Below are 18,399 nucleotides of genomic sequence, written 5' to 3' on the forward strand. Positions count from 1 at the left end.
TGACACAAGAGGCAATCTGGTGCCTAATTCCCAATGGCTTTCAATGGCAGTAAGGTGTCCGAACCCCGTCCCCACTCCTTTTCTCATTTTTGCTCTCTGCAAAGGAAAGCAAAACGCTGTGCAAGGCGAAAGACCTGACTGTGCAGAATCCAGGAGGTGAAAGGAGAAATCAAGATAAAATGAAATGATGAGGTAATTAGATTAAGGAGGGTACTTACTAAAAGAGCATACCCCTTCTTAATTAACTCCCTGAATCCTGGCCTATGGGCACACTGTAATATAACCACTTTTATCGTTGCAGTGTCAAGAGAAAGGATAATATTATTTATAATCCTGAGCTCCTATGTCCTCATTGTTTTGGCTTAAAAAAGAAACAGCATTACACATGAGCATCAAATGTTTGGTCTAAGAAAAAAATTGAACTAGCATAGAAATACCAGCCAAAAGAGAGACATCCAATTAACAGATTTTATGGTCAACAGTTTACTTCTGAAAAGTGTGATTTCACATGTTAAGAGCTTCTGTTTCAAAATGTAAAGAGAGTATATAAACAAAAATATAGTTCAATTAAAGTCTATAATATTTGGATGACTTTCTGAGGTTGCTTTATAGCTGTCTAATGATACCCCCACAGCAATCAATAGATTGCTTTCAGAAATATACTAAAGATGTAGTCACAAATTGATTAGGTGATTAGAGGGATTGGTTTACTGCATCAGCTAAGATTCAGTGAACTAGATATATATGTTCTGTTAAGTGACAACTAAGGAACAAGAGGACTGGATAAAAGTATTTGTATATATGGAGGATTTAAATACTATAAGCCCAATTCTGCTCCTCTTACCCATGTTGCAAAATTCATTATTCTGAGTAGTGAAATTATTTTCAGCAAGATTACTGAGCATGAGTAAAGGTGGCAGAATTAGGCCCTCAGAATATTTTTCAGGATCAAGGGGTGGGGGAAGTCTAGCATGCTGTGGTGGTAGCCATAGTGATGGTGACGTTGCTACTCCTATCTTTCGATCATGCTGAAAGTTTGCTACTATGCTGCACTACCTAATATTCCCCAGACAGAGCCAAATGGGATGGCAACTTTGGTGTGACATACCATGCTACAATCCAGTCGAGTAAGCAACTGTGTCACCCCTGCCCTGCAACCTTGGGTGCCCTACAATGCTTTGCTGAAATAGCTCCTACCTGGGCAGCTCACAGATAGCCTTGCAGAATACAAGCCACATCCTAGTGTGTCTGTGTAACTGCAGCCTGCAGCCACACTTGGGTTACACCCTGGCTCTCCCCAGCTTTGCAATATTATAGAAAATTAAAACTGTTATTCTAATATTGTATTGTTTGTTAGGCAGCTGAAATACAATAAGCAACTCTGTGAAAGGGGTCTATGGAAAAGCCCTGTCATGTTTCTGACTGAAGTCACAAAATAATGGATTAAGTATTTATCAGTAAGGTTAAAAACAATCACAAATTATTTTTGTGGGATTAATTATGCAAGACAATACTTCAATATTCTTCAATAATCATAGAAGGGGTATTGAGTTTTAAAAGAAGAAGTGGTGCAGATGATCTCTTGGAGATCTTTTATGGATCTTGCACTTCTGACATGAAGATGTGCATTGGAGTCCCACCTCAGTGGCAGCTTGGGGAGTAGCCCCACACAGAAAGCTCTTCAAAGATAGTCATTGTGGAAGGAACTCTGTGAATTTCTATGGGAGATTGGGGCGGGGGCAGGGGGAGAACTAGGCATGTGTGCCCTCCACATTAAAACTTAATAAGGACTCGAGAGACAAGGTGATTGGAGAGAAGATACAGCACTTCTATTAAGGGCATGAACGCTGAGCTCAGTTTGTCTGCTCAGGCTTCTGGAAATATCTAGATCACATTAGGCACATGCAGAGGCTTAACATAAATCATTTTAACCTCTAAGCATGATTGATGAACCTGTTGAACAGAGAGGAATCAAAGGATAATGTAAACTGAGTTTGTCTGAACTAAAAGGGGTTTTCAAGGTACTTGGTGAGGTTACAGAACAGTTAGACTAGAACATTATGAAGTGTGCAGATATGGAACACCAGAAACCTAGTGTGACAGAATGTAGCCCTGTGTTCACACCCTGCACACAACTGTAATAATGTTTATAAAAGGTATGCCTCATGAGATATTATTTTACAAACTCATAATTTGCTGATCAGTAATATCATGGCAACATGTATGTAGCAGTGTTATATGTGAAGGTATGAACATAAGCTGAGATCAAGACTAAAAGTATGTTTTCCAGAGAAGTCTGGGGAGTGGTCAAACCAGTTCCTCAGAGACAAAAGACAAACTGACACCTTAGCCAGATGTAAACGAAGCTGATGGACGATTACCTGCTAAGTAGCCATTCTTTGACAGGAAAGGAGGCGGGGCAAAAAAATCTACATTTTAATGAAGAAACAGCACAGAGTTCCCTTTTATACAGGTTTCAGAGTAACAGCCGTGTTAGTCTGTATTCGCAAAAAGAAATGGAGTACTTGTGGCACCTTAGAGACTAACCAATTTATTTGAGCATGAGCTTTCATGAGCTACAGCTCACTTCATCAGATGCATACTGTGGAAACTGCAGTTTATAAAGTCTGCTGCAGTTTCCACAGTATGCATCTGATGAAGTGAGCTGTAGCTCACGAAAGCTCATGCTCAAATAAATTGGTTAGTCTCTAAGGTGCCACAAGTACTCCATTTCCCTTTTATACAGACTGCCTGTCATCTTGCTCCCAGCTGGAAATGGTTCTCAATGGCAGAGTGGGGACAGAACTGTAAAAAGAAGGGCAGACACCCCAAGACACCCCCCATCTCTGTCCTGACCCATTGCATTCACTACACCTGAAGTTACAAAGGAAGCATTCGCTAGACTCTGGCAGAAGGGGTCCTGATCTAAGTAGTTTGGTAGGTAAGACTGCTGAAATCATGTGATGAGAGAACTTTGAATTTAATATAGCTTGTTAAGTTAGGCACCAGTGGTATTTTATCTTTGTCTCGTAATCATTGCTGACTTTTATGGTTCATGACTTGTATTCACTTCAAATCTCTCTCTGTGTAGTTAATAAACTTGTTTTACTGTTTTAACTAATCCAGTGTGTTTAAATTTTAAGAGGCTGAATAACTTTTTGAAATAATCTGACATATTATTTTTAAAAGAAATAACAGACAATATAATTTGTATTGGCCTGGAGAGGGCTGGGCAGTTCAAGACATACATTTCTGGGGAGAAAAATAAGACTGGAGGTGTGTTGGGGTCACTCTGCAGTCCAAGCTGCCTAAAACTTACAAATGCATCATTTTGGGCTATGTAAATTTAATTGCAGATTCCCTGACATGCATGTCTAATCCTGCATTATGAGTTCCCTGCATAAACCAATACATATGCAGGCACAGAAATCAAAATCTCTTTCCTGATGTATGGAAGGCCGAAGAACATATGTACCATCTTAATCAGAAAGAGGTACTGGGGAATTGAGTACACGTGTACAAACCAACTTTTACAAGTTATTCTGTGTCTGCTACACTAGGTCTCATCATGCCGCTCAGTGGCCTGTATCTACACCTGAGGGCCATGCTGCTTCTACTCAAGGGCAAGCTGCTGCCTGTAACTGCACCTCAAGGAGACTCCCCAGTGGTGAAAGGGAGCTCAATTACAGTCCACAAGAGACTCAAGATAGAAAGCAAAAGATCAAGCTTTGGGTTTGGGATTATAGCCTCCTACCCCCGTTAAAGCAGTATTTCAAAGGAGATCATACCAATTCACCCAGGCATTAAACCCTGAATTTTTATCCACATTCCAGTTCTCCTCTGTATTGTGCCAAGACTAAATTAAATTCAAATTCACCACCCCCTCTCCCTCCAGCCCACATGTAATAGTTCTAAAGGGAAAATCAGCAGCCAAGCACTGCAGCATCTTAAGTTATCAGGAAAGGGAAAATTGGAAAGAGCATAAACAGATATCCATGGGGGACAACAGGTGAAACTATTTGCAATTTCTTATTTGTTGACTTCCCCAAGAGACCTGGAGCACCTCTATTTGCTGGCACTTACTATTCACTAGAACAATCTGCAATAGAGGTTAGAAAACAGGTGCTGTTGGATTGGTGGTATAGTTTGGGTTATTTTGCAAATCTCTTCAATAAATGGATGGTAGAAGAAAATATGTTAACTGCTTTGATACTTATACTGTAAGTATGTTTATCCCTGAAATTAAAAAGCTACATGTTAATCCATTACTAATAAAGCAAGCTTTCATAAATTTAAACTAACGTAACTCTCACTATTGGGTGGCAGTTTATTTCTTACCACCTCTTCATGTGAAAACAGATTGATACGGAGCCTTATTGGCACATCTAGAAAATAATATTTTTATTTTTCACAAAATTTTTGATGCTTTTGGTATCTAAAGAGAATTCTTTCCCCACTCTAAGGACAGCAACAGTTAATGAACATACATAGTAGTGTTGTAGCTCCACTATCTATTTTTCCTGTGCAGGAAATATACATCTCAAAATAAGCAGCAGTGTGCTGAATTAAAGCCTTTCAAAATGTCTTTTGTGGAACAACTTAATACGATCAGCTAGCAAAGCCAAGATTCTGACACTCTCTAAATTGATTCACCAGCAGTGATCACATGGAAGGGAAATTTTCTGGACTGCAACCTAATAGCAGAAAAGCATTAATTTATTATTTCATGTCTGACATATTGAGATAATATTTATATTTAAAACAAAGATACCTACCCAACATAATAATTCATACAATTAAATTAAATTTCAAGAGCATTAGAATCAGTTCCACACAAATTCAGCTGGCCAGCATGCTACCTATCATTTTGTCATCTACGACGTATACACTCAGCCTCAGGTATCTTTTGCAGCATGCCTGGAAAGTCACCACATTCAAGCAGTTTTGGATTAAAAGGGAAGAGGAGGGGGAAGCAAGCTCCAGATTCTCTGAGTCCTCGTAGATAATGCTATCTCCTCTTATGAAGAGGGGGTCCCCACTCAAGCAGCCCCTGCTGACCACAGCTATGGCAGAATGGCACAGGAACAGATGCATTGCCTCGTTAGGTTTTAAAAAATTTGCTTAGATTATACATTCTACACACAGTGACTGATTTTTTTACATGAATCATTTGAACAAAGCAACAAAATTCTGTGTAGTCTCTTTATATCAGTATCTCCTCCATGTAAGCTAGAAAATATAAATGCCAAACTAACAGAAACCGCAGAGAGCACTGTAATAAGAGAAAATGGCTACTGAATTTAAAAGCTATGGAGAGTATAGTGGTGTTCAGGGTAAACTCTTTGTCAGCCGACCAGGATGAGGACAATCTAGAGTTGTGGCCAGAGCAGGCAGCAGGCCTAGTGGCCAGGGTCAGAGCCATAGTTAGTCAGGAGTCAAAGCCAAGACAGAAACTGGGTACCAGAACCGAGGGTTGAGCTGGAGGTCAGGAACTGGAGCAATCTGGAGCAGGCAAGGAAGGGTTCCAGGTATGGACAGGGCAGAGATAAGGCAGGGTGCCAGGCAGCAGGAACACGGTAACACAGAAGCAGGCACAGTGGTGGGCATGAGCGTTGAGAAGCTAGAAAGCAGCTGCTGGCTTAAGAGCCAGCCTGCAGGCCTCTGCAGCTGATCAGTTTGTGTGGCTAATCAGGCAGCCTGCTGCAGGCCAGCTGTTCGGATGAGGCTGTCTGGAGACTTGCTCTGCTGCAGGCCCTGATTCCTGACAGCCTCTAGTGTTTTCTGTGGAGCTTTCTTAGGTAGTTCTTTGATTTCTATTATCTTGGTATGTATGTGTCAAACACACCAGACTCTAGGAGAAATACTGTACTTTCTCTTTGTTGCCTTGTGTACAGGGGAGCGAGAATTTGGTTTGTTGCTCTCCTTCTTGTGTTACTAGAGCTGAGCAAACGATTGATTTTTCTGATTGCTGGTGTTCTATTTCCGGAGCCAGCAGAGAAGAAGAGATATGAGGAGGGAGCTGGTGGACACAGAACTGTCTGCTGTGCTCATTTTATTGTTCTGGCGGCAAAACTGAAAACAACCCAAAACTGAAGCTTTTCACTGGGGCAGGGGAGGCACAGCTCCCCCTCCTGAATGTTTAAAGGGACAGGACATCACAGCTGGCAATTTCAAAACACATAAGAAAATACATAGTTTCAGGTCAAACTGAAAAGTACATTAAATAAAAATTGATGAATCAAAAAATAAAAATTGAGTCAAAATGAATTAACATTTTGACATTACCAAGGTGAAAAAAAGTCAAGTCAAAATGTCTCAATAAAGTTGAAATGAAATATTTCAATTTTCAGGCATTTTGACAAAAACAAACAAACGATTCACAAAATGGGGGGCGGGGGCATTCCCAATATGAATGGCAATGAACAGTCATTTGGCCAGGGGAAGAAACCGAGAATAACTCTGCAACCAGGTGGTTTAGAGCACTCACCTAGGGTGTGGGAGACTCAAGTTCAAGTCCTTGCTCCGATCACAATTTATTTGTAAAAAGTAGAGCAGAGTTAGGAGGAGCCCAGTGGCTAAGACACTCTCCTACAGGGGAAACCCAAGTTCAAATTCCGGTCAGGCAGAGAGTGGAATTGAACCTACATCTCCTGGGTAAGTGCCCTAAACAGTTGGTTAAAGCATATAGCAGGCGTAGCCAAACTGCGGCTCCCAAGCTCTTTTATATTTAAAGTGAGGCTCGTGGAGCACCTCACACCCCTCCCCCCATTCTAAGCCTACCAGACTGGGAGGGGGGAAGTTTGGGGCTTCCGCTCTGCAACAGGGTGGTGGGGCTTCTGCCCCGTGGGGGGCACCTACCAGGCCTTGGGGCTTCAACAGGAGCGGGGTTTCAGCCCCTAACCCCAGCAGGCTCCTCCTGTGGGGCTGAAGCCCTGAGCCCTGGTAGGCGTGCCCCAGGGGGCTAAAGCCCTAAGACCCCCCTCCCGATAGGGCAGAAGTCCTGAAGCCCTGGCAGGCGCACCCCACAAGGCTGAAGCTCCGAGAACCCCTCTTCCCGCAGGGCAGAAGCTCCAAGACCCGCCCCCCCCCACCACAGGGCAGAAGACCCGAGCCTCGGCAGGTGTTCCCCACAGTACAGAAGCTCCAACTCCGCTCGCTTCCCTGCAGAGTAGAAGCCCTGAGCCCCACTACTACGCCAAAGGGCAATAGCCCCGGCAGGCATGTATGGCTCTCAAACTTCTGAAGATTATCATATGCAGCTTGGAGGGTGAGTAAGGCTGGCCACCACTGGCATATAGGGAAAGAAACACTACTACCTCCTGATATGCTTGCTTTTGTCAAAATGCCTGAAAGTGGAAGCAACATTTTTCAAGTTGAAGGAAACCATTTAGTCTTGGCATTAATGGAATACTTCAACTTTTTCAACAAACTCAACACAAATGTATAAATAGTTTCAGGTTGACTCAGACCTGCATTTTTCTGTGAATAAACTATTTGTCTGAAAAATGTAGCCCAATTCTAGTTGTCATTCATGGTAGCCATTCTTGGGGGGAAAGGCTTTCTCAAGGAGTTTCTTACACGGCTTACACTCAGTCTGATTTCTTCTAGCAAACAGTTCCACAACTTGTCTGGTCACTGAGAAGTCTCTACTCCTCTGTTTCATAGTTAAAACCAGTAGCTTCATGGTCTCTGGGAACACAGCAGTCTTCAGAGAGTCACGGAGGAAGAAATGGCTTCTGAGATATCATGATCTCAGACCACTGAGCATTTTGTGAATTAAGACCAGAAATATGTATTCCTCTTCGGCCTATCACCAGTCATGTTCAGGCTCAGGCCAGAAAATACATCTCAGCAGTTAAGCCAGTCCCTGTGAGTCTCCACTCACTTTTGTCTATTTATTTCAAAAAGGGTTATTTTGTATTATTCCTTTTCTCTAGCATTTTGTTCTGGTTTGCAATGGGTTTTCAATTTCTTTTTGAATAGTGTGCGTGGGGAGGGGTATTAGTGCCTGCAACCCTCATGATCTGAGAAATATTTTGTTTCATACTGAACATCATCATCAAGCTGGGTATTAACTATGCATTGTTGCTTTTGACCCTTGGAACTCAAATTATAGGTGAGTCAATTACCGTTAGACAAGGTATCAAGCACAAACTGAAATCAAATCAAATCAGATAACCTTCTGCATCTTAATTACTAGCTACATTTTCTATTGCTTATGAGAAACTAAATACTCATTAATTCTGAGCAATTAAGAATATTTCATTGAAAGTTTGTGATGCTGGAGCTTGGAATTAAACACATGGAAGGTGCATGAATTAACAGTTTAATGTTTTCTATAGGGAACCCTTCATGATATGCTCGAAGCACCATGGTAAGAAAATATTTACTGCAGAGATATGCAAATCAGAATGTGGAAGTCTGAAGTACTAAACAATATGAATGTTTAATTCTAAACCCTTTGATGACCTGACTCTATTTCCTATGGCGCATGTATTACATGCAGTGGTGTGTCCAACTCAAGGTACAGGATACTCAAACACATACAGAGCGCATCCAGTAATGTTAATGTGGTGTTGTGCACATTTCTTGAGAGGAAAATCTGTATTTTGTATTGCCTAACATACCAGGACGCAGTGGTACATTGTCAAGTAAACAAAAGCAACAAAACATAAGCTATTCATGAAGCCTCTTGATCATACGGTGATATATTTTGTTTAAGGAGCAAGAGTCCCTAACGCTTGCATGTATAAGCTTGGACTCTTCACCACCGTATTCTATTCCAATTATAAAGCATATACTTTGAGGGCCGTCACTTATTAAGAATTAACCCAACTCAATCATATTTCATGAAAAATCCTCTCCCGCTTCAGGCATTCACTAAAGTTCAGCCCAACCTTAAACATACACATGCCATGAAGGCTTTCCCATGAGAGTACTAGTAGTGATGACTCAGGATCACAGACTGGCCTGATTGAGACACGACCCTAAGGCAATATAAAGACAGAAAAGAAAACTAGGAAAATCAATTTAGGTTCATCTCAAACTCTAAGACTCATCAACCCCTTCTCCATAAACAAATACAATATTCTCTTGAACTCATTTACATTATTTCCTTCAACTACACTAACTCCTTGCTTAACGTTGTAGTTATGTTCTTGAAAAATGCGACTTTAAGTGAAACGATGTTAAGCAAATCCAATTTCCCCATAAGAATTCATGTAAATTGGGGGGGTTAGGTTCCAGGGAAATTTTTTTGCCAGACAAAAGACATTATATACATATACAGTATACGTTTTAAACAAGTTCTAATCAGAGGATTGTCTGGGGACCTGCTCATGAGCTCCCTGAGCTTCTCCTAAAGCAACCGTGTTGATATCAGGTGGGATATTTCCCAGGGAATGCCTTGGTGCTAAATGAGGAACTAGCACTCGGCTGAGCCCTTAAGGGTTAACACGTTGTTGGTAGTGTAGCCTCACACTCTACAAGACAGCACCAAGGGAGGGAGGAGACACAATAGACGCACGGCAGCGCCTGCGAACTCTTCCCTGTGGAAACCGAATGTGATGATGAACCCACGCTATCCTGCTGGAGCACACCACTCCCTCCTCCAGATGGCGCATGCATGGCTGCACAGGCACCAACTTTCCAAAGTGCTGGGGGGTGCTCAGCCCCCAGCTCTGCCCCAGGCCTGCCCCCACTCCACCCCCTCCCCGCGAGCGCACCATGTCCTCACTCCTCCCCCTTTCCCCCAGCCTCCTGAACACCTCAAAACAGCGGGCGGGAGAGGGGCGTTGCTGATCCACGGGGCCTGCCAGCAGATGGGAGGTGCTGTGGGGGTGAAGCGGAGCTGATGGGGGGCTGCTGGCCCACTCTGGTTCCAAGCCCCCACCCGCTAGCAGGCAGCGGCCAAACAACATTATAAGCAAATACTGCACAACTTTAAATGAGTATATTCTCTAATAGATCCGCGACGTAACAATGAACCAGCGTTATCGGGGATGACATTAAGTGAGGAGTTACTGTACTTTATTTTCCCTCTCATTCCATGTGTTCGTCACTCAACTTTGCCAAAATTTGCACTAGAACTTTGCACTGAGGGGTGTGTTTGCCTGTGTATAGTACTGGAACAGATTACTAGGAAGTTGAGAAACTGGTGGAAAAATTTGAACCAGATGGTTGTGATAATTAAAAAATAAACTTTAGCACCATAATTAGACTCTCTCTTCGGAAACTACTAAAAACCCATATGAGACATCCTGAAAACCTTATAAAACTGAGGGAGCGTCTACATTACCGCTGCAGCGCTGCTACTGTGCTGCTGTAGCCCCGTAGTGAAGACACTTCCTCTATTGACAGAAGGGGTTTCTCTGTCCATGTAAGTAATCCACCTCCCCAAGCAGCAGTAGCTAAGTCGACAGAAGAATTCTTCTGTCAACCTAGCCATGTCTACACTGGGGGTTAGATTGGCTTAACTACAATGCTCAAGATGTGAATTTTTCACAACCCAGAGTGATGTACTTAGGTTGATTTACATTTTAAATGATGGCAGGGCTCAGATATTTGGGCAACATAGATCAGAATATAGTTTACGTACTAATACTTCCAGTTCTTCCTGGTTATTCCCAAACAGGTTATCAAACAGTTAGTTGATGATATATGATGACTTTCAGTCATTAACTGATTTAGATGAGCTTTGAACAGGTAGGAAGACATCCTCGCCTATTACAAACTCCCAAAATCATTCAGGTCCCTGGATCAGCTCATTTTAAAATCTGGATAAATGGGATGAATTTTACATGTGAATTTTGAAAATATTTTTGCCTGATTCTAGAGCTCCTCTATGTATAGGATTCCCAATGACTTCAGTGGGATTTCTGCATGAGGAGCAGTTATGAGATCAGGCCTTGGGATAGGGTTTGTCCATCACCTGCTAAAGAAGGGGGGGGAAATAACCTGTTACTGACACACCTGCAAGGTGATTGACTGACTGCCTTCTGGCCAGAGGCAGCAAAACTAGGTGATGATGCATTAGACACCTGCACCTTATAAGTAGGTTGAGGAAGCTCAGTAAGAGGAGAGACTGCAGAAAAAGCAAGACTCTCCTACTGGGAAAAGAACCACAGGGCGTAATGCGGGACGAGAAGAGGAAGACCTCTGAAATGGAGATCTCACTGATCATTTTAGGCCCTAAGGAAAGCTACCAGAGTCCCCAGGGAGGGGAGGCACTGCAGGGAATACCTGCTAGGAGGAAGCATAACCTGAGAAGCTCTGAAGGGGTCAAGAAGCAGAGAAATTCAGTGGAGCCGGGAAAGGGGCAAAAGAATTAATAGTTTATGTTTATTGGGACTTATAGTTGGACCTTTTGTTACCCTGGAAGGGGGCTGAGCTTAAGAGGTGTGATCTGGCCAGATGGCCAGGCCATTGCAGTGCTGAGGAAGTGGGCAGCAGGGGGCGCCAGAGGTGAGGATCCCTGGCAAAAGCCCTCACCAGGGATAAAAAGGGCGATGGCACTAAGAACAAAACCTATTACATGGCCCAAGGAAGCTTTTCTTTTGCCAAATAAAGTTTTTCAGTGTTTATATTTGTTCCTCCCCCTTCCCCAGTGTTTCAGGGGGGGAAAAAACACAAAAAAACACTGGGATTTAGCCAGAGGATAGTTCCCTTTCTCAGCAGTGAGTAAACAAGAGCGTGGGTGTTCACTATGTAGGGCACAAGGGGGAAGTAAAGCTTGCCAATATGTGACCCATTACAGCAGTAAATCTGATGGCAGGAATGAGCTGTGCTACTCTGGGAGTTCTTATTTTATTACACAATATTTTATATGCAGAATTTGAGAAGAAATGATCAACAGGAGCCTAACTGAGACCAACTGCCAAAGGGTGAACTGAAAATATATATGTATCCCAGACATAGCAGTAAGGAATAAGTAGATTTCTTTTGAACTTCCATTGTCCAAACAAAAGATTTTTATGACACTACCTTGGGACCGGGGAAAACAATTGGGAGGGGTTTAAGGGCTACCTGTTAGTCACATGACCCACAGGGAATTTAAGGGAAGGATATGTCCTCTTTCTGGGGGAACTGAGAGGCCAAGGAAATACCTCTGGGTAATCACTGTGTTTTGTGTTACTCACTAGTTTTGTGTTTAACCAAGAAATTGGGCCATGAGACACGCGCCTGAAACTTGGGTGTGTCTCTGGTTCTTTCCTGGGATGGTGAGAGCGCCCATATTCATTATTTTGAACATCCATTTTTTCATAATCATTTGGGAGAATTCACAAATTTAATCAAGAGCAACAACAAGAACTATTTTTTTTTTGCCACTAGAGACAACTTTTCACTATGCGTACTCTGTTCGACATGTGGAACAATGTAAAAGCTGCACCAGGAGAGAAGCCACTGCAAGTATTCATCTAGATCAAAGTACAATAGCAAACTCCTCCTACAGTACAATTACTTCAGAGATGATGGACCTGCCACATATTGAAGGGAAAAGTAGTTTAGGTGCAATTTTTCGTTTGTTTGGCTTCACTTTTGTTTCATTTGGTGGCAAGAAGGGATTATTTTTCTTTCCTTCACGTGTAAATAAACATTCACATATTCAAAGAGATTGGATAAGTAACACTATGCAGCCAAAGGCTGCCTTAATTTACAACCCTTGTGATCCTGTTTTAGACAACGAGGTGGCAGGGATATGCACTGGGGATGAATTTAACTGTAACAGTGCCTTACCTGGTCCACTGTCAGGTGCTGCCACTGCCTCAGTTTCCCCATTCTTGGGTTGTTTTGCTTTAGCCCCTGAGCAAAACCAAGATTCCTCTCCTTCCAGAGCAATAAGAGTTCAATGCATGAATGTGCGTGCACATATGCCAAATCCTCCAGCTCTTTGTTCCTCTTCAGGGTATCATTCAACAGTGCAGCAGTCCACAAGACAGCACTGGTCAGTTCACAAACAAGAGTCTAAAGTCTAAACAAAATATTTTCCTCCCCATCTTTCTAGGCTACAGTCCTCAGACAGTTTGCCCATCTCTAACCCCTTCAGAGGACAACAGCAAGGTTTTTTTCTCCCTTTGTCAGAGAAGTGGGAGGAAAGCTCTTCTTTAGGCAGCTGTGTGTGTGTGTGTACCTTCTTCTAGCCACCACTGCCCTAACTCCTTCTAGAGATAGCCAGAAGTCTTGCTCCTTCCCTGTTCTCTTCTTTCCTCACTGGAGAGATTAACCCACAGCCCTTCTTCCTCCAGATACCTCAGTGGAAAAGCCCACAAACAGCCACTTAATACCCAGATCTCTTATACCCCTATCCCTCTTTCAGCATGTATAGCTACAAAGGCTACCGGTCACAGGGTTCCTCTAGACTACATTCCCCAGAATGCTTTTGGTTCTGGACTAAGCCTAGGTCTGCTCTGATAAGGCTACTGCAGAGTGTGCCTTTAATACACAAAAGTATATTGTTGTCTATGGGTCACATTCCACATTCAACCTCCAGTAATTTCAAAAAAATCTGAAGATAAAATCTGATCAGACATTTGCATGGATAATAAGGTTTTAAAAATTAAGAGTGAACTTTTTAAAAGTTGTTTTTGCTATTTTTCAGGAAACATCTGCAGCACTTTATAGCAAGATTCATTTTCAGATCCACTACAGCATTTTTCCTGTGAAAACTGCCTTTTGGTTTCACAGAAACTGGAAGAAAATCTTCAAGGGAAGATAGCAAAATTGTTTCATGTTTTTGAAAAATGGTCCCAAAAACGTGATTGCTGGGATAAAGCAATGTTTATCACCATGTTGTGACTTTACCCTCCATATTCTTTATGAAAATATACTAATGATATGAATATGGCATAACTGAGATATATGTTATGCAAGATGGCTCATGTGAGATATCATTGAAAAGGTTATGATTTACTGAATGTGATTATCCAGTTTGTATGCCTGAATCATTTCTGTATCTGAAGTTATGATATTGACTATGTATCTGTATTTCAAATGTGTTACTTTGGGTGTCACCCCCAACTAACCCTTCAGGTACAACAATGGAAAAGCCAGACAGGGCTAATGGCCCATTAGCAAAAACAATGGACTGTGAAAGAGCTTAGTCTTCCTGTGGACACTCTAGACAGCCCACAAGTAATGGCTGCCACAGCCCTGCAGAAACATGGGTTTGAGTGACCTGGTACTGGACCCCACCTTTTGGAATGCCAGTGTTCTTCCACTGGGAGACAAAGGGTTCATGCAATACACAAGAGGTATATAAGGCAGGGGAGACACATCTTGATAGTTCTCATCTGCCTCCCCACCCAAAGAGATGCTGAAAAACACCTGGAAGCAAGAACTAAACTGGGGGAGAAGGGTTGAGCCCAAACTGGAAGGGCATCTAGCTTGTGAGTAATAATATCTGAGATCTCAAGCTGCAGACCAGTGCAGCTGCCTTTCATGACTTTCTGTAATCTGCCTGTAACAATATCTATGGTGAGAAATTACTATTTGTAACCAATTTCTTTAGTGAAACAAGCTTGTTTGTGTGTTGTGTTTTGTTTTATTTGCTTAGTAATCTGCTTTGTTCTGTTTGCTATCTCTTCAACTACTTAAAATTCACCTGTTGTAGTTAATAATATTTGTTTTGTTTATTATTAAACCCAGTTTGCGCAATTCATAATTGGGGGATGGGGTAAAAGGCTGTGCATACCTTCCTCCACATTGAGGGAGTAGGAAGATTTCATAATATACTTTGGGTCTGCACTCCACGGGAGGTGAACACCTGAGTGTCTGTGTCATTCTGCAGTTGGGTGTGGCCCTGCCTATGTGTGTGCTCGAGGAGGCTTAATAGTCTGGCTCAGCAAGACAAGTAAAAAGGGTGCCCAGGCTGGTAGGACAGGTGCGCTCAGTGGTATCTCAACACATCAGGCGGCATCTTAAAGGGGAACAACCCGTCATACGCGTTATTCATTAATTTGATGAAATGCTAGTAGTACTTTATTGTGGGTTAGTCAACAAATTCATATGCAGTGTGAGCCTCATCCAATGTCCTTTCAAGTTAGTGGGAGTCCTTCCTTTGGTTCTCCTGGGCAGTGAATCAGCCCAATTGTTCTTATACCTACTACAACCCTTACTACATGCCCTAGTCAAAATCCCTGCCAAAAAACCCAAAAAAGCTTGTCATGTCTTTGAAAGATCGAGACCCTCCTACTATACATACCCGATATATTATAGATACTTGAATGTTCAGGATAATTTTACTACACCTACATAGAATACTTTGCTTCTATGAGGATATTTTACTACCTGTAATCTTTTGATATTAATCTCATAGTTTGTAGAGCTTCTCTATGCCCTAATAACTTTACACTTTCCCAAAATTAAATATTGCATGAATTGCAAGTTGGTAAAATGGTATTTTTTGGTTCACTGTTCCTGGTCAAATATTCTCGGGATCAAATCTTTTTCTACCTTGACAATAAAAATGTGTGTTTGTGTGTGTATTGACTCATTGCTACACTCAATACAGGTCACAGAGAACAAAAAAACAAAACAAAAGCTTTTTCTGAAATTGACACCCTCTTCCAGCTGACAAAGTTCAAAATATTTTCAATAGCTCACATAGGATAGTTACAGGTCATATAATTCAGGTGTCTAAGCTTTGTCAAGGTTATTCTGAAACAAGTTTAATCAAATCCACCATTGATTAGTTTAAAGCATAAAACATAAATGAGCCCTTAAATCATCCATTATACTATTCTTCTTCAAGATTTTGCTGGAGGTAAAAAGGAAATTTATGCCAAAGGTCTAGCCAAGATTATTTAGTAAACTCTGATTGTTCCAATTACATAAATTGTTGTCAAGTAGTAGCTAAAGTGCTAGAAGCATAATCAGCTATACCTATGCTTCAGTGGATTTTTAAATTCATCAATCAGTACTGAAGCTTTAAATTAAGAGCATCTAGCAAGCACCTATGAGGGAAAATCAATACTTAAAGACTGCAATCTGTTACCCTTTTGAAAGGAGTACATGAAAATTAGAGCTGATGAAGGAAGGGGGTTTTTTTGTTTGGTTTTTTTGCACCAGAGATTTGGTGAACAAGCCCTTCTGGGTTTATTTGTAAAAGCTCCTGAATTTACAGGGATCTAATCCATTAACACTAAAGATGAAGAGAAATATGAAAATCTGCTGCAGGTTGCACCATTGACCTGCTTGGAATGTCAAACAGCTTCAAGCACACAGTAGCAGGCAAACAAACTTCTGGAACCATTGCCGTATAAATTCTTTCTTTTGGTGAGCATTGTGGAATAAAGAAAAGGAGTACTTGTGGCACCTTAGAGACTAACCAATTTATTTGAGCATGAGCTTTCGTGAGCTACAGCTCACTTCATCAGATGCATACCGTGGAAACTGCAGAAGACTGGGTGGATGGTGAGAAAACCTGGATTTGTGCTGGAAATGGCCTAACCTGAAGATTACTTTAGATAAGCTATTACCAGCAGGACAGTGGGGTGGGAGGAGGTATTGTTTCATATTCTCTGTGTATATATAAAGTCTGCTGCAGTTTCCACGGTATGCATCTGATGGAGTGAGCTGTAGCTCACAAAAGCTCATGCTCAAATAAATTGGTTAGTCTCTAAGGTGCCACAAGTACTACTTTTCTTTTTGCGAATACAGACTAACACGGCTGTTACTCTGAAACCTGTCATTGTGGAATAGTGTGTCAAGGTACATCTACCCTGCAAAAAAATACCCACAGCAGCAAGACTCAGAGCTCAGGTCAGCTGAGTGGGGCTAGCAAGGCTCAAGCTACAGAGGTGAATATCGCTGCGTAAACTCTGCTTGGGCTGGAGCCCTGACTCAGCTCTGGCTTTCAAAGCCCAGGTTCCAGCCCAGGTAGGAATGTCTGCATTGCTATTTTTAGCCCCAGAGCATGAGCCTGAGTCAGCTGGGTTTTTTGTTTGTGTTTGTTTTTACAGTGGAGCCTGGAGACCCACAGGGTTGATCAGTGGAAGGATTAAATGGATAGTATATCATTATGGATTGAGTTAAAACTTTTTGTTTCAGAGCAGGCATGGCCAGCACCTTACATTCAGGATAAATGTAAAGAAGCCATTGTAAGCAGGAGGCTGAAACAATAACAGAAGCACCTCAGATCACAGGCACTTGGAAAAAGCTGAGGAAAAGCTGTCATATGGCCCTTGGGGTTTCAATTCAGGGCCTAGGGCTTTGAACAGGGTTGCCAGGCATCCGGTCGAAAAGTCCTCTAAGCCACAAAGAGAAATAGGAAAGTAGAAACCAAATGTAGGACTTGCTTTACAGCTTGATTTTGCCTTTCCTAATGTTGCTTATCTGTGTCTAAAACCAATAGGTCTTTTACCCAGGGGTGAAAGTAAGTTAGAGGATTTACCGGTACACTGGAGTCCTGAGCAGGGGGCATGGCCTCAACAGGAAGAGGCAGGGCCTTAAATCCCCGGCCCTTTAAATCTTGATTTAAAGGGACAGGGCTCCAGCTGCGGTAGTGGCGGCTGGGAGCCCGGGGCCCTTTAAATCACCCCCGAGCTAGCAGCTGCAGTGGCAGCTGGGAGCCCCAGGGCTCGGGGGCGATTTAAAGGGCCCAGGGCTCCAGCTGCCCCTACCGCAGCGGAGCCCCAGGCCCTTTAAATCACTGAGGAGCCCTGGGGGCTCCCAGCTGCCATTGCTGCCTCTGGGCTCTGGCAGAGCTTTAAAGGGCCTGGGGCTCTGCTGTGGTAGCAGCTGCCGGAGCCCCGAGCCCTTTAAATCCCCACCTGAGCCCTGCTGCGCAAGCCCTGGCATAGTGGTGGCCGGACTCCATCGGGGATTCAAAGGACACCGGGGCTCCAGCTGCTGCTACCGCCCCGACCCTTTAAATGTCTGCCGGAGCCCCACCGCCGCTACCCCAGGGCTTCGGCAGCAGGGCTCAGGCGGGGATTTAAAGGGCCCCGGGGCATACCAGCTTACTTTCACCTCTGCTTTTACCTCACAGGGATGTATTTCTAGAGAGTTCTCATGGAGCTGAGAGAGGCCCCTATGCCTTTTATAAACTGTAAGACTCCATTTTCAGGTGGAGGAGGCTGATTGACCAGGAAGGAATTATGAAACCTTTTCCAACCTAAAAGATTTACTCTAGTTTATAAGTTCACTCTAGGTAGAAGTCTGCTCCAGGCCTGAGGGATTTACTCCATGCTGGAACCTCAGCCTAGGTAATTTCTGGATACTGGAGGAATTATTCTCATTCCTCTATGATTTCCTTCTCTCCAAAGTGAAATTTTGGTATTTGTTATGAAGATTCATGAGGTGGCTTTGTAATTCTTCAGTGCATAACAAAGTTTACTTCTACCAGAAAAACAGACAGAAGAAGAATTAAATATAAATTTATAAAACATCTAGATGAACAGG

The sequence above is a fragment of the Eretmochelys imbricata genome, chromosome 11 (genome assembly GCF_965152235.1).
Source record: "Eretmochelys imbricata isolate rEreImb1 chromosome 11, rEreImb1.hap1, whole genome shotgun sequence".
NCBI lineage: Eukaryota > Metazoa > Chordata > Testudines > Cheloniidae > Eretmochelys > Eretmochelys imbricata.